Genomic DNA, 21,533 nt, shown 5'->3' on the forward strand with positions numbered 1-21,533 from the left:
TAGTAGTAGTACATGTAGTAGTAGTAGTAGTAGTAGTTAAAGCTTCATCTGTTTCCTTTACTACCATCTAGTGGGGAAAAGATAAATAAAGAGCGAACTATAATTTCGTTCGTATACTTCGTAGATACCGATCTATGAACTAATATCACACATGAAAAAGGCAACGCACTTTTTGTTATATCATTTAACTGAAGTGATGTAAGTGGAAGTAGAAGCAGCAGCAGCAGCAGCAGCAGCAGCAGCAGTAGTAGTAGTAGTAGAAGAAGAAAAAGTAGTAGCAGTAGTAGCACCAATGGTATTATTAATATTATTGTCATTAATATCATTATTATTATCATTATTAATATCATTATTATTAGTAGTAGTAGTACTCGTAGTAATAGTAGTACATGTAGTACTACTACTACTAGGAATAGTAGTGGTAGTAGTAGTAGTAGCAGTAATAGTAGAAGTAGTAGTAGTAGTAGTAGTAGTAGTAGTAGTAGTAGTAGTAGTAGCAGCAGCAACAGCAGCAGTAGTAGTGGTAGTAGTAGAAGTAGTAGTATAGTAGAAGAAGAAAAAGTAGTAGCAGTAGTAGCACCAATGGTATTATTAATATTATTGTCATTAATATCATTATTATTATCATTATTAGTAGTAGTATTACTCGTAGTAGTAGTAGTAGTAGTAGTAGAAGAAGAAGAAGTAGTATGTCAGTGGTATCCATATACCTCCCCATTATTTACCATTCTAAACTTTGGTATGTTTCATCTAAAATTATTTGGTTAATGTCTAAACTGTACACGAAGTGCTGATTGTACCATATGGTTATTGGACCAAATGGTTGTTAGAAAAAAATTAATGTTGATGGATGGAATGACATTATACTAAATGAAGGCAGACCATCTGATGAGTGGACGAGTTTGAAATAAACGAATACATAATTTTCCGATGTGACTAAGGTCTTGAACCAGTTGCGATTATCGTTTAGACTGATAGATGTATTGATCAAGGGCATAAAGTGCCGGGAATCGAACCCCGGACTTATAGTAGTCAGGCGCCTTAGACCGCTCGGCCACGGCAAGTTCAAAATACTATTGTGAATGATAAATTTAAGAAAGATATCATTGTTTGCATGACGTACGTCAGTACGTGTAATTTCGCCATGTACTCTGCAAAACCCGTATATCTTACGATCCTCGAGAAAGTTCCATCTGTTTTTCTTGCTATCGGCTAGTGGGGGTAAAGATAAACAAAAATGAACTATTTTTACGTTCCTTAATCTGTTGTAATACTGATAGCATTTGTAGAAGTAGTTATATCATTATTATTATCATTATTATTATTATCATCATTATTATCATTATTAAAGCATCGTGAATAAGTCAAATCAAATTTCATACCATTTTACTGGAGTATTGTAACAGTGATGATAGCAGTAGTATAAGTAGTAATATTATCATTAGTAGAAATAATAAGAATCGTAGCAGTAGTAGAAGTAATAGTAGTAGTGGTGGTAGTAGTAGTAGTAGTAGTAGTAGTGGTGGTGGTATAGAAGTAACATTGGTAGTAATAGTTTTTGTATCAGGAGTAGCAGTGGTAAATGAAGTAGTAGTAGCATCAGCAATAATACCAGTAGTACCGCTATCCGTTTCTCTTGCTTTAATCTAGTGGGTTAAAGATAAACAAAGAGTGAATTATTATTCGTTCCTTTATCTATACTACTTAGATACTAATCAATTTTCAAATATCAAGCATCATGAAAGAGGCAACGCACTTTGTTCTACCATTTTACTGGAGTGATGTTGCAGTTTATTTGTTGTAGTAATGATAGCATGTAATAGATGTACATGTAGTAATATTATTAGTAGTAGATGTCGTAAAAAAGAGTAAGAAAAGTAAAAGTAGTAATAGTGATAATAGTAGAAATAGAAGTAGCAGAAGTAGTAGTAGTTGTAGTAGTAGTAGTAGTGGTGGTAATAGTAGTAGTAGTAGTAATAGGAGTAGGAGTAGTCGTTTAGTAGTAGTAGTAGAAGTAGTAGTAGTAGTAGTAGTAGTACTAGTAGTAAAAGTAGTAGTAGTAGCAGCAGCAGTAGTAGGAGTAGTATTAAATCATCTGTTTCACTTGCTATCATCTAGTGGGGAAAAGATAAACAAAGAGTGACCTATTATTTCGTTTCTTTATCTATACTCTTCAGATAATGATCAATGAACTCATATCAGGAATCGCTGGACCGATGTAAGTAGTATTAGTATAGTAGTAGTAGTAGAAGTGGTAGTAGTAGAAGTGGTAGTGGTAGAAGTGGTAGTAGTAGTAGTAGTAGTAGCAGCAGTAGTAGTAGAAGTGGTATAGTAGTATATAGTAGTAGTAGCAGCAGCAGCAGCAGAAGTGTAGTAGTAGGCCAGTGGCAGCAAGATACCTCCCCAATATTTTTACCATTCCAAACTTGGGTATGTTTCATAGAAAAAAAATAGGTAAATGTCTAAAATGTACAAGGAATATTTGTTGCGGGGTGGGTGAGTGTAAGGTCTAGATATCAACATTCAATTGGTCTAATGCCATTTTATCCAATTAACAACTCGTTGATATCATTAGATCTACTATCAGTTCAATAGCCATTTATTCCATATACCATTGGTCTAATTGGACTAAGTGTTAAGTATGCGAAATTAATAAAAATAAAATAGGTATTAGACCAACTGGCTATCAGACGAAATGATCAGAGACGAACTGGTTATTGGACGAAGTGATAACTAGACTATTATTGTTATTGGACCAAGTGGTTGTTAGACGAAATGTTAATTGATTGAATGACATTAGACTATTGAAGGTAGACCATCTGATGAGCGGACGAGTTGGAAATAGACGAATATACAATTTTCCGATATGACTAAGGTCTTGAACCAGTGACCGAGGAACTATTCTAATATTATTTCCAAAATGCAACCGGGTAAGAAGCCCATGCCAAATCTGTTATAATAATGAGTAGCGATTATTGTTTACATAGAATGATAGACGTATTGCATAAAGTGCCGTGCCGGAATCAAACCCCGGACTTATGTGTGCAGTCAGGATTCTTAGACTACTCGGCCACGACATCCCCGCAAGATAACAAGTTTTACCTTTGACGCAGTTTGTGGAACGATAATACAAAAGTAAAATTTGGTTACCATGTTGCTGATGTTGGTTGCATTTTGAACCATCTTTACTAGAATAATAATTACAATAGAAATGGAGTTTTTGGCTTCCAGTGGATATTAACTTTTTATTAAAAAAAAAAAAGAAAAGATAAAAAGAACAAAGGTTAATGCCGGTGTTGCATCATAAAAAATTAAGTTAAAAAGGAAAGACAAGAGAAATAATGCATCTTGCTCGTTTTGCAACTTGGTCACGAGTGTTTACTCAAATGTGACCTATTCGAACTTTCGAAGCATCACGCGATCCTTGAGAAAGCTACACCTGTTGCTTCATGAAGACTTAAATACAGCTCATCCAGCCTAGCCCATCACCAGATCTCAACTAGATCATCACTCTGAAGAGTTACAGAAGCTTTCTTCTAGATCAACACTTGAAGCCAGAGAAACTCTCCGGTAAGTTGATTTAATGGTTTTTTTTTCTAAAGCCTTGGTTACACAGGAACCGAATCAGCTGCGAATCCTTCCGAATAGACGTATTCGGGAGGATTTGTGAGCATTCCTTTCCCCCTCCCCGAATGCGAGAAAATCCGCAAGGGATTAAGGAGGGATCGGCTCGTTTTTAAATGTTTAAAACCAGTCGAATACACCCTCAAAATACTCCCGAATATGGCCACAACAAATTTCATTAGGGCCATATTTGGGATACTTTTTCGGATGGAATTCGGTTGGATTCTGGGAGGCATCCGGGTATTCAATTCGAGGTGATCCTACTCTGATTCGAAACCTATATTGGACATATTCGCCTCTGATTCGGAAAACTCCCCAATTCAGAGATAAATGCAATTTGAAGAGCTAATTTTTTTTTAAAAAGGGTTACATCCATTTCTCATCAAATTCGATTTTTATTGTTTCAATGTATAGATTTTTTACTAGCTCTATAAGATACTACCAAAGAATAGTTGAAATTCACATTAAAAAGTGAACAAAAATGGCAAAGAAAATCCCTTTTTTTCATAGGTGTTGGATCTATTTCAGTTTGTTTGCAAAAGGGGCTAGATTCACAATGGTAATTGTTTGGAAAAAATATTTTAAAATATATGAAGACAGGCAGATTGATCATGACATTTTCGCATTAGAATGTTGCAATATGGGAGAATGAAAAAAAAAAGATTTTCTCGGAATGGTCTAAAGTAGATTTAACCACTTTTGCAAACAAACTCTTTAAAAGAGCACATTTGCAAAAGGGGTTAAATCAATTTTTTTTCATAAAATTTGATATTTTTTGTCCAAGATACTACCAAAGAATAGTTGAAATTCACATTAAAAAGTGAACAAAAATGGCAAAGAAAATCACTTTTTTCATAGGTGTTGGATCTATTTCAGTTTGTTTGCAAAAGGGGCTAGATTCACAATGGAAATTGTTTGGAAAAAATAGTTTAAAATATATGTAGACAGGCAGATTGATCATGACATTTTCGCATTAGAATGTTGCAATATGGGAGAATGAAAAAAAAAAATTCTCGGAATGGTCTAAAGTAGATTTAACCACTTTTGCAAACAAACTCTTTAAAAGAGCACATTTGCAAAAGGGGTTAGATCCATTTTTTTCATAAAATTTGATATTTTTTGTCCAAGATACTCCCAAGGAATAGTTGAAATTCCCATTAAAACGTGAATAAAAGGGCAAAGAAACATAACTTGTTTATTCAAAAGGGATTAGATCCATTTCACTTTGTTCGCAAAATGGGCTAGATCCATAGTGATAATTCTTTAATTAAAATATTTTAAAATGAAGACAGGTAGATTTCTTTTATATCAAAATATTATGTTCACATTGTAGGGTAGTATTTCATTACAATTTAGTTTCGCATAAGATTATTGCAATATGGGAGAGTGAAAAAAAAAAACATGGTTTTCTCGGAAATGTCTAAAGTGGATATAATTATTTTGCAAACAATCTCTTCACATGTACGAATAAGCCATATTCGGGCAGAATGTTCCCGAATCCCTCCTGACTTTTCTTGCATTCGGGGAGAGAGAGCAGAATACTCTCGAATCCTCCCGAAAACGTATACTAGTATTCGGATGGATTCGCAGCTGAAGTTCGGGTCCCGGGGTAACGCAGGCTTTGTTGAAAACTTCCTGTTGAGAGGGCAACGCTATCCTCTTCTATCTTGTCTTATCTTATTTGTATGACTAGTATTAGTAATATTTATAATTATTGCGAAGACCCTTATAGAAAGGCATAAAAATAGTTTTCGGTATTTTTTTATGCAAAAGCAGAAACGAACCAGTAGCCTGAATAGCGACCTCAAGTCCTTATATACTCACATCTGGCCAACACAATGCAGTTGTATTGGAGAGTTTTAGGAGCAGTGAACGAGAACGACGTAGCAGTCGTCTGATCGTTTGAGTCAACGTCGTCGTCTGCCCTTGTTCACTACAATTGCGAATACTTTGATTTCACTCGACTTGTACGTGTACGTACGTCCACGTGAAACAGCGCGATAACCAGCGGGTCATGACACGCTGCCCGTCCCGGAGGATCTGGCGTACCATCGCCTGGCGACCCGGTCGGGTGATGCGAAAGTGCAACTTGTGCACACGTGCCCTTTCACTTGCTTTGATTCCTTTTTACTCGAGTTAGGATATATATCGATATAAATTTTGGAGGTCAGAAAGCAATTCCAAATATGATAAACATAATGCATCGTACAACTTACATTAATTTTGTGAAAAGTCACTGAAAACTGTGTTTTAAAAGGGAAAGGTTGGTCTTCATGCTGGGCTTGAACGGTCAAAATGACGTCACTCACGTACACGTCCACTATGATTTAGGAGAACCGCAAAATGGATGTGGCGAGGTTCTCGATTCTGATAGTGGACGTGTGTGAGGACCTGAGGCATATAGAACGCCAAAAATGACGTCATCTCGTACCAGTCCACTATGTGGACGTACATTTCTAAAAGTGCTCATTATAAGCTGTGTATTCTTGTAATATAGGCCCACTTGAATGATAGCACAATAGTTATCCAAGCCAGGGATACACCAAAACCGAATTCTCCCGAATAAATTCAGACCGATTCTGCCCGAATATGACCTCATTCAGAACTTATTCGTCTCTGATTCGCGGAACTCCCCGAATCAGAGACGAAAAGATCCGGAATATATCCCGAATCAGAGCAGAATCGCAAAGGATTGATTAGCCAGAAAACATAGAATGTCTCCCAGAATCCATCCGAATGATTCGAATATATCCCGAACAAAATTTGTCGGGGCCATATTCGGGAGTATTTTGAAGGGTTTTCGGCAGGTTTTCAACTTTTAAATACGAGACGAATGTTCCCGATTCCCTCCCGATTTTTTTTTGCATTCGGGGGGGGGGGGGGGGGGGGAGAACAGAATACTCCCAAATCCTCCAGAATACGTGTATTCGGATGGATTCGCGGCTGATTCGGTTCCGGTGTAACCTACGCTTGAATGACTAAAAATGATTCTTTTCAAGACTGAAAAACAAAACGTTTCATACCTTTATTCTTTCGTCAGACAATGCGTGGATTGATTGTATTTACAGCCCTCTTGGCTGTTGCCTATGGCATCGCTCCTCTTCATCGTGCTCAGGAAAGGATCAAGGACAAGTACCTTATCATGGTGGCCGTAAGTTGGCTCACATTCATTTATTTATATTGTCAAGGTTTTCAACTTTACTTTAAATATTTAAAGTGCTTCTTTTTCTATGCGTATTTATTCAGAAAGAAAACTGAAAACTTCTGTGTCGCCTCCAATCATTATCTTTTGGAGATGATGAAACGACAGTATACCGATATTTAAAAGAAAAAGGTTACTACATGTACTAGGCAGCAATTTGTTTTAGTTTCTGAGATATGAGGGAGTTTTCACGGCGATGCCATACAATTTGTAATGAAAAGCGCAAATCCCATTGGAAACGTGTACTGTAGCAGAGCGATACGACGTTTTGACTACATGACCGCGATTTCAATGCGCGCGGTAAGCCAAACTGTCGTATCGGCCATCGGCACTGCATTGAATTTATTTGCACATGAAAAGCGATACGACGTTTTGACCGACCGCGCGCATTGAACTCGGGGCCAGGTTGTTGTATCCCCTATGGCTTTTTTTTGTACAGGGGAAATCGGAACCCGATTTTCCCCGATCCTTGGTTTTGTGTAAAAATAAGGATACCATTAATGTCAGGCAACTATCTTGGTCTTTCCAATCATGTATTTTTCTTGCAATAAATATGTTGTAAGGCTCGGGAACTCAGTGTGAAAATTATAGTAAACTTTGAAGTCGATTTTCTCTGAAATAAGTTTGCACCTGTCGTATGTGTGATACGTCGCGACGGTTCGGACGACCAAGAAATATATATATATATATGTACTTCACACTTAACTTTACTGTCAACAATACACTATAGGCCTACTTACGGACCTTGCGATCATGATGAAGGGCATGTGCCCGAAAGCTTGATGAAGACTGGTATTGACCTTGCTACGGCCCTCTCCGTACTCTTGATCTCAAATATAGTTATGAAGGAGACCCGTACACGTACATCGCCAAGATTGATCACACTTATATATAAATAAATTATTTAAATTGTACGAGTCTTGACTTTTCAAAGACAACTTTCTCCCATTCCGTTGCAGTCCTACTTTGTAATAGCTCAGTCACATTTCCTCTACGGCGGCCGTACGGCTAGTCAAAAACAGCCGTTTTATTTATTTTTTCAAACCACCAATATTATGTAGCTAGTACAATAAATTTTAAAACTGCTGTTTTCGACTCGCCGTACGGCCGTCGCGGCGCGCCGTAGAGCAATTGTGATTGAGGTATTATTTAGCCTACACTTTTGTATCAGAAACACTCTTCCAGAGGCCATGAAAGGAAGCAAACACAATTGCAGAAAACCCTTTTAATTTCAAAATATGTTTATCCCAACTATACATACATGTATGTTTTCTTTATATTTTAACAATTTTCTAACATGAATGTATTCAAATTATTTCAGGACAATGTCGACTTGAGGGATTTCAATGTCCGCCTTTTCTCAGCCTTCGCTTCCCACGATTTCAGGCTTGCCAAGATCCTCAAAACTTTCAAGAACTTGAAGACCCTCTCACTTGAGCTCAGCGAAGATGCCGTCGAATTCGTAAGTATATAGCTTCGAAATAATACAATAAAAAATATGATAAATGAATGATATTTATCCTAATAAATACAAGTTCACAAGGTTGACTGGAGGTTCATCAAATTTAATTGCCACAAGGTTGACTGGAGGTCCATCAAATTTAATTGCTCACAAGGTTTACTGGATATTTATCCTATATATTTTGATGAGGTTTGATGTGCAAACGTTTACTTGAAATGTACAAAAACGCCCATAGACCATGCTCGGTCGATTCGCTCCCTCGCTTTCGAGTTTCTTCAATTTTTGTTATACGTACGGCCAGGGTGCAGTATAGAGTTTTAGAAGCCCAAATCATGGTGGACCACTGTCACCGCGTTCCATCTTCACTGAGCAAACTATGAACAAATAGTTCCATTCTGCTTTATAAATGTATTAATCAATCTAATGAGTTCGAATCTGGGGTAATTTGTTTTCAAGCAATCTGCTTTATAAGATGGCGCTCCTTTTCCTGCAAATCGTAGACGTAATGATAATTTAATAGAAGATCAGCTTTTATTTGGATCTTGGAATGATATATTTTTAAGTACGGTTGTTCTATGTCTCATGCCTACAAAACTAATTAAAAAATGTATGACATTACTGCAGAAGAAAACAATAAATCATTTCAAATCAAATGATAATGATGATGAAAATCTGTAAATTGTGTTACAGGTCCGCATGTTTGATGGAGTTACACTTGTTGAGGAAGATGGTGTTGCTCGAGCTCAAGCTGTAAAATCCTGGGGTCTTGACCGTATTGATCAAACGGACCTTCCTCTTGATGACAGCTACAGCCCATGCTAATGAAGAGTAGACAGCATCTGCGCGAGAGAATCGCCCTGAGAAAAGCACCCTAATCGACGATTCAAGGGCAGGCCACTATAAATATATACTGCTAAACGCTGCGGATGCTCCCCCAAGCAGTTTAAACAGGGATGTTATCCTCCTAAAAATGAGCTTAGAATTACAGCTGGTATTAAGAAAATGACGTCGAAAAGGCAAAGGAAAAAAAAGGATAAGCCATGTATTCATTTCGTTTTCTTGATCTGCAGATACTGGCGAAGGTGCGAATGTGTACGTGGTCGACACAGGTGTCTTAGCCTCTCACAATGATTTCGGAGGTCGTGCTCAGTTGGTTTATGATCCTAAGGGCGGACTTGTAAGTTGAACTGAATTGAATGTATTACCTAATTTCACTATCCAGTACAGTTACATAAACAGTACATCACATATGAACGAAACATTTGTTAAAGGTCAAGTCCACCCCAGAAATTGTTGATTAGATTCGATAGAGAAAAATCAAACAAACATAACGCTACAAATTTCATCGAAATCGGATGTAAAATAAGAAAGTTATGACATTTTAAAGTTTCTTATTTTTCACAAAACAGTTGAATGCACAACTCAGCGATATGCAAATGAGAGAGTCGATGATGTCCATCACTCACTATTTCTTTTTTTTATTGTTTGAATAATACAATATTTCAATTTTTACAGATTTGACAATGAGGACCAACTTAACTTAACCATAAACTGTTAGAATAATGGTAATTCCACATGTTCAGGGAGAAATAAAAATTTGTTTCACTTGACAAGTAGGAGAAAATTGGAATATTTCATATTTCATATAATAAAATACAAAAGAAATAGTGAGTGGGTGATGTCATCAGTCTGCCAATTTGCATACCGACCAGGATGTGCATATAACTGTTTTTTTTTAATTAAGCGAAACTTTAAAATGTCATAACTTTTTTATTTTATATCCGATTTTGATGAAATTTTCAGTGTTTTGCTAGTTGGATTTTTCTCCTTTTTTAAAATCAACTTTTTGTTGGGGTGGACTTGTCCTTTAATTAGAGCTAACATATAGCAAGATGCTAATCGAGGTTAGCCCCAAAATGTCATTGCCATAGTTTAAACAATAATTCTATCTAAATCACATTACTAATATGGGCAATTTTGATAATCTTCAGTGAACATATTTAAACTTTTTACGGAAAAAATATCTTCATTATTCACAAAAACCTTTATTCAAAAATTATTGTTTTAGGCAGTATGTACAGTACCTATTTTCTTCCATCAGCATTATTTTTAACGATTTGCTAAATATCTTGCCATTTGGGTGTTTCTAATATAACCAGACAGATGATTCCATAAAGTAGGGCAAGAATGATGAAATTTATTTTTTCCCAAATCTGTGTTATTTTTGTCGAAATTCACATTTCGCTTTAATCCATCTCTTGTGCTGTAAGTTCATTATAAAAAAGATTCCCTCACATAAACGAAACAGATCCCCCGATAGTTATCACGAAAACATCCCGCTTGTTAGACTATAAATTGGCTATATTGTGGCAATTCCCACAAGTTCCTCTGAAATAACGGTAAGTTCGCCGGGGGGGGGGGGGGGGGGGTTGTCGGGTGCACCCAATTCACACTGTACTATACCCAAGCACAAAATGGATCGCGTATTACGCGAAGTAGAATTTTCACCCCAGATCGAAAATCTGCCCTAAACTGATAATTGCTTAACCGCCTTGATATCAGACCAGCCAGCCAGTCTAGGACAGAAAAGGTTAAAAAACTTTAACCGTCGAAGATGAATTGCATTTAACTACTTGAAAATGTCGGAAACGGCACTAAAAAGGGGGAGCTTTGGGGGGACTGAAGCCCTTCAAAAAGTCGCTCAAGCCCCCCCCCCCCACCAAAAAAAAAATCTACCGCAAAAGAAAGAATAGATATGTACACAATTATGTAGGACCTCTATGCGTGTAATATTTACTGAATAATGCAGCATATAATTCCATTCAGGTCGTCTGGATGTGTACACTGCTGGGGGGGGGGGGTATTCTGAAAAGTCTCGTAAGTTTCCACTTAACTTTCCTCATAAGTTACCCATTTAATGGAGCGGTAATGTACCTCCGAATTCGTATTCTGAAAACTCTATTAGCGCTCAATTATCTCCCTTTAGGCCACTCCCCTACTGAGCCGAATCAGAGATTTTGCTATTTTTTTATTTATTAATTTAATTAATTAATTAATCTATTTAATTATTTATTTATTGAGGCGGGGGGGGGGGGACGAGTACATGACTTGTATGCCTATATTTACACAAGATTCAAACCTATGCCTTTTTTCATCATGCAGGGAGCCGGAACGGACTGCAATGGTCACGGTACACACTGTGCAGGAACCGTTGGTGGTACCGATTACGGTGTCGCCAAGAATGCAAACATCTACGGAATCCGTGTTCTCGGATGTGCGGGATCCGGGTCATATGCAAATATCCTCGATGGTAATTTCATTACAAAGCTGGAATGTGGAATTAACATTATTTGACTGTAGGGATAATCTTTTTGTTATTCGTGTTGATAATTTCACGACCATCTTACACTCACCGAACTTGACACATACTTACCTTATCACTAATAAACTGATATAGGGACCTCCAAGCTGAAATTAGGTGATTAGAATGAATTATACCAATAAAGTAAAATAACACAAACCAAACATACATAAAAATCATTAAAGCTGAGGTATTGAGATTCGAGATTTTAATCATTTTCCCTCACAAAATACAATTAAATTAACAATGCGTACTAAAGTATTCTAAAGTAGAATGTAAATTGGGATAATACTTAAAAATGTTAATAAAATATAAATTATGATAAAGAGGAACTGACTTCGGACATTGGCTGAGTAAATGATAGAGAACGGAGTGGTTTGCCAAGCAAAATCCATGCTTATATGGGAGACAAGCCAATGAGACTTAGTTTCGATACGTATAGGCAATTTGCAAAACGATTTGCTAAGCTGATGACATAGTTGATTTCAAATTATAATAGAGATGAGGTTTCACCATTGCCGTGAGTATCAAATTTAATTGTAAAAGCGTAATTAGTAATTGTGAAATCTGTCTCTGACAACGGGTTTTCCTTTTTTGTGGGACGCACTGTATAATTCATGTTTTCTTTTTAGTATTCGTTAGAATATGTTTGCTTGGTTTGTTGGTGTAGTGTAATATGAAATCAGATTTAAAACAAAATTGTTTGAAAATATTGATGCTTGAAGATTCCATAAAATCGTTGGACAAGGAATTAAAAGTTATGACATTTCGCATCATTGACTTCTATACATGTGCTTATGAATAAGCAATGAGCTAGCTAATGATATCTTATTCCCACTTATTTTGTTATTTGTAATTTATAATACGAAATTATATTCATTCCACTTTTTCCTCCAAGAATGTAAGAATAGGATTGACTACTGATGTAAAAACAAATACTTGTTGAAACTTTTTTTATATACAAGTAGGAGTGGGCTATAAGTGGCTGATTTTTGGATTTACTTTGGCAACAGTTTTTGTGTGTGTTCCTTTTACTTTATGTCAACATGAAATGACAATATTTTTTGTCTCGGGTCCGAGAAAAAAGTGTGCCGGGCCAAAATCCAAAATGGCAGCCGAAACCCCTCAAAATCACATTTTTGGCCACAACTTTTTTATTTGGTGGTCTTTTTTTCTGGTTTTGTTGTCTATTCATATGTTTTGGGGGGCAGGTAATTTGTTTTTCCTAAAATAAGTACTTTTAAATCATTATTTGTAGAGTTATTAGGTAATTTTACTTAAATTCACCAATCTTTAAAGCCATTTTTTTCCAGCCAGAAAGTAGGTTTCGATGTCTTGTAGTTCTTGGATATTAGACGATACCAGTTTAACAGTAGCAAGCAGCTTTTATTCCTCTAAATTGGAATTTACGAAATATATCTTATCAAATAAAAGAAAATGTCATTTATCCATAGGGGCTATGCGGTATACAATGTACTGTACGTGCACCGTGATTGTGAATTTGATTGCTTGTCAGCTGATGTACACGATGAAACCAGATGTAACGTAAATTGCACATAAATATCACATGTATATTATATACCTACATCACATTTTTATATAGCCCTATCTTCTTCATTTTGAGTTTTTTTTTAAACCTGGTTGTGGTGTCTAATTGGCCTATGTTTATGGGGTTAGGTAACTATCATGGTAACGCTGATCAACAGCCAATCAGAATGAATGATTCCATTCAAATTACCATTGGATGGCAAAGTTAACATAATGGCAAAATAATGGTAAATTTTCGTGCAACGGGGCCCAGAATAGCTAGTGTAAATGCCATAATGTGGGGTTGACTATAATCAATTTCAGAGACAAAACATATCTTCAATTTCTGAAGCATCTAATTTTAAACCTAAGAGCTAATTTCTATGACACTACAGTTTATATACAGGCCTTGTTATTTTATGTCATGGTGGTCAATGCATGGACATATTATATACATGCAGTGCAGTGCAGTATATACAGTACATTGTATACTGTATAGCCCCAATTGATAATTGATATTTTTTTTATTTAATAAGATATATTTCGCAAATATCCGTAAAACCCAAAGTAGAAGAAATAAAAGCAATATAGCTACATGAAGTTGTTGAACTCTTATCATGTAATATCCAAGAACCCCAGGACAATGAATGCTACTTTTTGGCTGTGAAACTTGGTAAATTTAGGTAAAATTACCTTTTAACTCTACAAATAATGGTTTAAAAGTACTAATTATAGGAAAAACAATTTGCCTGCCCCCAAAAAACATATGAATAGACACCAAATCCAGAGAAAAAGACCACCAAATAAAGAAGTTGTGGCCAAAACTGTGATTTTGGGGGGTTTTGGCGGCCATTTTGGGTTTTGGCCCGGCACACTTTTTTCTCGGACCCGAGACAATAAATATTATCATTTCATGTTGAGATACATTACAAGGAATAAAAAAAAAACTGTTGCCATATTGAACTCTTAGTTTTTTCGACAAAGATGCTTATATTGTTTACTTGTTGTCTTTAATAATTAATATTTTTTGTTACTTTCAGGGGCAATGAATGGGGGGGGGGGGGGAGGGTCGTTTTGGAGATTTTACCGAGTTAAATCTATTTTTGCACCCCTCAAGTGTTGTGATCCACTACGCCACTAATTGTTTTCAACACAGGAATGAACTGGATTGTATCAAATGGGAATTTACCAGGAGTTGTCTCCATGTCTCTGGGAGGTGGTGGCTCCGACGCCCTTGATAATGCTGTCACAAGCTTGTATAATGCTGGCTATACTGTCTCCGTCGCCGCTGGTAACAGCAATGATAATGCTTGCAATTACTCCCCAGCTAGGGCTGAAAATGTAAGTATTTATCAAGTCATTACCTTCATTCAATCAATTGATTGTTTGGTATTTATCACGTACCCGCAATCGGTCTCGTTATAAACATCCTGTATAGAAAATGGTATTTGACTGGAATGGGTAGTTGGAGTGGCATACATTTAGGGAACAATGAAGCAGCGGCGTATCTAGGGAAAACGGCTCCCGGGGCAAGTTCTAAAATCGCCTCACCTTCAACTTATTTATTATATACATGGTATATTTTGAGGCAGCTGCCTATTATACTGACGTTGCAACATTATATTGTTTATTTATCTTTACATATGTAATCTGCAATTCATGTGCTGCATGTGGGTGCAAATTTTACGAGATATGGTCCAAAAGTCACAAATATATGAGTATTTGGAGAGGTTTCGTGATCACACAGTATAAGGAAACCTCTTCAAGTTTTGTTCTACATGACTGAGTTGCATAGTATATTTAATCGGGACAAAAACATGTCTTCCGATGTCCTCCACATGGTGAACGTGCGCAGACATGCCTGTGCCTTGACGGGCCAAGCAGAGACTCCAACCCCAAGCTCATCCTGATCTGTAGATTCTCCCGCCTGGATCCCCAAGCAAACTGGAGATTCCAACTTGATTTGCGCGAAGCGCACATCACGAGCGCGAAGTTCCTTGCGGCCGGGTGACACCCCGGGGTGTAGGGCCCGCTTAACATGCTTAAGGGCCCTGGAAGCTCTAGGGTCCTAGATGCTCTCCGTGCTATCATGGGCTATTTTTTGTAATATATGATGGCTCTAAGAAAATAACAGTTCAATTAATCAAATTATACATTTTGGTTTTATAAAACTTCTTTTCATATATCATTATTCATGCATGCATATGAAATTTATAAGCATCTACAAAACCATACATTTTTGCGATATCTTTATTCGTATCAACCAGTAAAGACATATTAACCCTAAAATGGCCGGGGGGGGGGGGTTGAATCAACCCCCTCAACATTTTCTGCGATCATTCCGCCGCGTGAATTTTTTTGACCGCGCCACTCGCAGAGTTTATACTTTTAAGTCTCGCGCATCTTTTGAGACCAAATTTACGACGCCTGGGTACGCGGTTTTAAAATTACGCAACATTTTGTAAGTGCATGTCAGACCAAAAATTGTTCCAAAACGTGATTTTGTGTACAAAGTCAATGCAAATTGAGTTTTCTCATCTTATTCATAAAGATATTATGATTATTTTTACTTTAAACAGCTGAAAGCAATTGATTTTAGCATAATTATGCTTCAAAAAGGTTGTGCAATAAATCTGGTGAAAAAAACTAAGAAAAACAAAAGGTTGAAAAACAAAGAAATACATAAGAAATTCACAAAACAATAAAATACATAAGAAATTGATTTCCAAACCGAAGTTTTTTTAAATTGCCATTGTTAAGAATGCTACAAAGAATATTTTAACCAAAAATTAGCATTCTAGGAGCTTTATTTAGTGAATTAGAGCAAAAAGTATGATTTATACATAAATTAGCATAATTAATTCATGTAAAATAAAATCTCATTATTTTGGAATATTTTACCATACAGCCTTGTAGATTACATCGCACACTACCAGTGTGCACATTTTTGCGGCGCTCGCGCGATCGGCGGCCGATATCTCAGGGGGGGGGGGGGGTTGAATCAACCCCCCCCCCCCAGCCACAGAACAGCCAAAAAAGCCCGGCCTAGTTAGGGTTAAATACTACCTCACCATAAATTGACATTTCCATATCCATCCTGTCTCATCTGGCATGTCCGGGGCCTGTTTTGTAAGGACTTACATTTGCCACAATGGCAACTACCTACCATGGTAACAGGGCTCAGCAGCCAATCATAATCAAGGTTTCCATGGTAGTGGCCATAATCATGACAATGGCAAAGTTACGACAGTTGCTAGTCCTTTATGAAACGGGTCCCTGATGATGATCTCTGGAGTAAGATTGCTATAAGTTGGTTTTCAGGAATTTAACTGCTTTCTCTTATTTCACACGGTATTCCTAGAAACCAAAAATTCATGTCATGTTATATTATCAATTATTTTGTATATGCAACGTAGGAGGGCCTAGGAGGGATGATGCTATCTAGATAGCTCGCGCCCGCTGAATTAACGAGATTGCGCACAGCTTTGACGCTCTACTTACCTTGAAATCGGCTTGGATATGAAAATCTAATTTTACTTTTTAAAAAAGGTATTTGGGCGGGAGAAAGATCATTTTAAGGGAAAGAAAAACATCTTAAGCGGGAGACACAGAGGCTTGTCGGGAGATATTAAATCTCAAGCGGGAGAACGGGGGATTTTGGGAAAATGGGCTTTCGGCGGGAGATCTTCCGCCGAAAGTGGGAGAGTTGGAGTCTCTGGCCAAGTTGAAGGCAGATCAGCTAGGCCATAATTTACAATGGCCTACAGAAAAAAAAATCCTTCAGATGTATTCCCCAGTCATGGAAAAAAATAATTTAGTGCACGGATCAAGTCTTCTCTTTAACACATAATTAATTTTTGGTTGTGTAAAGGATAAACACAATTACGTAACAAACTAGAATTTCATTTTCGATTTTGTCAAGATGAGATATCGTGGATTGAAAAATAAAATAATGTTTTTGTAATTATTATCTTATTTGTCTAACATAATTTTTTTAATGTGTAATTAAAGATATCATGCCAATTCCAAGTTGTGGGGGAAAAAATCTGAAAAAGGGAAATGAAATGATGATGAATAAAGACGTAATTGGGGTACGCAATTTATTCAACATAATAACGAACTTGTATCGAGGGGTTTTCTGCCCAGTGCTGAATGAAGGTTTATATATTTGTGTGCAATTTATAATAGAACACATTGCGGCCAGTTGTACATGAACTGAGTACCCCAAATCGACTTTCTTGTTCATTATATTTTTCTGATATGAATCATTGATATTCCTATACCTAGGCCTACACCGTTGGTGCCACCGATAGTACCGACACACGTGCCTCTTTCTCTAGCTATGGCTCCTGTGTTGACATCTTCGCACCTGGAGTTAGCATCACATCGGCATGGATAGATTCGAACGCTGACACACACACCATTAGCGGTACTTCCATGGCCTGCCCACACGTCTCAGGTAACAGCAGCTGCGTAACAGGGGTCGGTGGCCGGGTGGGGGGGGGGGGGGCAAGAGCAAAACATTTCCCGGTCATATCATGGTCTGAACATGACTTTTTTATGATTGCGCCCGAGCAATAGGACGAAGCTCAATGTGTAATAAGTAAAAAAAGGAGGGCACAGCAAGGCACTCGCTGCAAAAAAACTGCTTAATACAAGTCCCGAGCGAGCGAGACAAAAATCACCCTTTCATGATAATCTATGAGATTGATTTTGACATGGTATTCAGAAAATAACATACTTACATCTTCCTTTCCTTTTATCTTTTCTTTTTTCTCGGTTGAAGAACTTTCAGGGGCCAGTGCTATATGTGGATCGGGTCGGGGGCAGTGGCGTCACCGGGATTTTTAACCTAGAGGGAGGCAAGAGAACATGGGGGGGGGGGGCAACACACGATTTTTTGGGCCTTTTTCACAAAATCGAGCGAGAAGTGTGAAATATATATTTTTTTCAATATAGGCCCTACTGACTTGAAAAGGGACCTGTTAATGACTAGCTGTTTGCATATGGTAATGAAGATGATATCACACCAAATGAATAATGCAAGCGCAAAGCGCGAGCTGCAAATTTTTGATATCCTGAGATGATAACTAGACATTTTAAGCACTTTTTGTTATCATGAAGTGCATGGCTTTCTAACTAAATAATTGATGCGAGCGCGAAGCGCAAGCTGAAATTTTTTGATTTATGATAATTATGAATACGCAGGATGTGTATCTCGCTAACACGAATGATGAAAACTCTAATCGCGAGAAGCATATTGACTTGAACACTGGACTTTTAAGCCCCATATGAAAAGATAATTTACCCATATCAGTCAACAGTTACTGCGAGCGAAATTTTGAATTTTATATTATGAACTGATTTATGTTGACAAAATTGTTGGGAGCTTACAATGAATGGATGAGAAAGTTTTCAAAATTTAAAGAACGAAAAAGCTGTTTTGATCGAGCACTTTGCAGATTTAGTAGGATGCTTTATGACAACATTTATCATATTTTTTTCCTTCAAAATTACAGGGGGTAGTGGGGCCAACTCACTGGAAGCAAATGCCCCCCCCCCCGTGCCCCCATCTTGGTGCCGTCACTGGTCCGGGCGGAGCCCACGGAACCTCGTGATATTTTTTAAACATTCCAGATGGCCTTTTTGTTTCAAACCGCGGGTATATATATACACAACACATAACTTCAACGAAGTTGCGGATAATAAACGACATATATTTTGAGGCAACACAACATAGCAAATGTGGCAATATTTGTAAAAAGTCGCCAGCGAGCGAAGCGAGCCAGAAAAATTTGGCCTTTCAAATTACTTTCTACTTATGTGATAGTAGCTTTTAATTTATAGTAATCAAACATCTGAACATTATGAAGCTTTTTACTGTAACTCTATCCCCTCTATCCAGCATGTCCAGCGTAAAGCTTTACTTAGGTTAGGACACAGGGTGATATAACTTGCCTTGTTTGTACTGATTGCGACCATTATTGCATAAAATTAAGCAAGTTTATAATAGACGCCACCCACTTTTCCTCCCGTTCTATATACTTTTCAATCCTCGGCAGCCCGGTCGTGCTATTAAGTAATTTTTTTTTCTTGTCCAATTTAGCTTGTGGGTCTACCTTCATTTTTCGTTTCTTTATGCCTCTTTCTCCCATTTTCCCGCCATTGAGTCATATCTTTTAATTTAATATCCCTCCCTTGCCAATCATACTAATATATTTGTATTTCAGGACATTTTGTACTTTCTCACATGTTCTTCTTTCCTTCCTTTTCCCGCTTTCCTTCCATTTTCCCTATTTACGTTTTTTTCTTTCTGTCCCTTTTCACTTTTTTTCCTTTTCCCTATTTTCTTTCTTTCCCTTTCCTTTCTTTCTTTCTTTCTTTATATCTTTCTCCCTTTTCTCTTATTCCCGTTTTTTTCCGGTGAAATCCGCCAAGGGGGGTGGGGGCAGCTTGCCCCCCGCCTGTTACGGCACAGGGTAATAGTCAACTATCATACAAGTTCAGGCTCCTTTATTCCTGTATTTCACATCTCTTAAAAACAAACAAGATACAATACATCGAGATGAAATCAATAAAATGATTCCACAATAAAGTAAGCAATTGTAAAAAATTATAATTTTGAAAAGAATCAACAAAATAACAAAATGCATAAAGGTAATGGATGGAATGTGAGGGAGTACATGAAGCCATGTTATTGAAGTAAAGATTACACTGTAAAAAATGTGGTGTTAAAACTGACACCAGTTGGTGTTTATAGAGGACCACACCCCGGGGTGTTAAAATTACACCCTAGAGATTGAACAGAACACCAAAGAGTGTAAATGTAACAACCAAAGGTGCTGTAATAACACCTATAGGTGTTAAACTAACACCATCAATTTAACACCGGAGTAAAATAACTGGTGTGGTCCTCTATGTACACCGGTTAACACCACAGTTTTTGCTGTGTAGGATGTCGCTGTCATTTGTGTAGTCGCTCTGCCCCGAAATGATACAGGGACGTCGTATGATACTGCCATCTGACTGAAATTAAGACAAGATTGTCAATTTGTCCTGTTTTAGAACTGAACATCTATTAAGAAAAAAAATATGATACGAAAAACACGCAGGCAGCACCTGGACTAGCTTGGCTCAGAACAGAAAGTTGTGGAAAGATCATCAGCAGGGCAACAATCCAGCTGTAAATGAACTCGGCATGAGGCCATGGATACAAATCGCGGATAACGAATAAAAATAAAAATGAAAGAAATAATGGCAAATGGAAGAACATGACAAAATAATAGGGAAAAGAGGAGAGATGAGAACGCGCTAATAAAATGTAATTTCAAGATAATATCCTATGTTTTAATATGTTTGGTGAACTGCAATGTCAGATTTAAACTTATCATATTTCTTAGAATGCATCGTTTATTGAATACCATATCCTCACGAGTGTCGTTTTCAACGAGACTTTGTTTGAATTGTTTTCAGGAGTTGCTGCTCTTATCCTTGGGGCCGACCAAAACAAGACCCCAGCTCAAGTCTATGATACCCTCACAAGCAGCGCCACCAGCGGTAAGGTGACAGACAAGGGCTTTGGTTCACCAAACCTTCTTCTCTACACCAACTAAACGCGGTTGGCAGGTGGCTTGAATTCATGGCACAGAAGATGAATTATCGAGAGACGTTGAAAAAAATATTATGACGGTATTAATCAATAAGAACGAATAAAGAGTAAAATTCAATAATGAATTCACTTGTTTCTTTGATTATTGCTCTGAGATTCAGTGATGTGGGTAACTATTGCAGAGCGTGTGGGCTAGCGGTATCGTTGTGTGTGTTATCTTCACAGAAGAGTGGAAACTGAGTGTATGTTGGTAATTTGTCAACGAAGCGGGCGTTTAATGTGTGCATGTGTGTGTTTGGGGGTGTTTGTGAGATTGGGGATGTGTGTGGGGGTGAGGGTGCGTATGTGAGTGTCGGTGTATGAATGTGCCAGATGGCGAGGGTGTGTGTTAGTGCGTGTATGATACTGTGTGTTGCGTAAGGGTATGGTGCGCGGTGTATGTGGGGGTGCTGAATAAGGTCTAAATTCAGGGGCGGATTGTTGCACCCACAAATGTAATAACGCCCACAAATGTAATAACACTTTACCCACAAATGTAATAACGCCCACAAATGTAATAACACTTTACCCACAAATGTAATAATTTCACCCACAAATGTAATAATGCACTTTACCCACAAATGTAATAATTTTTGATCGCCCACAAATGTAATAATGACTTTACCCACAAATGTAATAAATTTGAAGGGATTTTTGGCGAATCCGTTCTAAACTAAAATCCTATAGTAATACGTTCATATAGCACAAA

The 21,533-nt window shown here is 37.3% G+C and overlaps 1 pseudogene; it reads left to right on the top strand.

The window, feature by feature from the left end:
• Nucleotides 1-3,480: 3,480 nt before the first annotated feature.
• Nucleotides 3,481-20,910, top strand: LOC135157582 (aqualysin-1-like; annotated as a pseudogene).
• Nucleotides 20,911-21,533: the final 623 nt, after the last annotated feature.

Source organism: Lytechinus pictus, chromosome 19 (genome assembly GCF_037042905.1).
Source record: "Lytechinus pictus isolate F3 Inbred chromosome 19, Lp3.0, whole genome shotgun sequence".
NCBI classification, from domain to species: domain Eukaryota; kingdom Metazoa; phylum Echinodermata; class Echinoidea; order Temnopleuroida; family Toxopneustidae; genus Lytechinus; species Lytechinus pictus.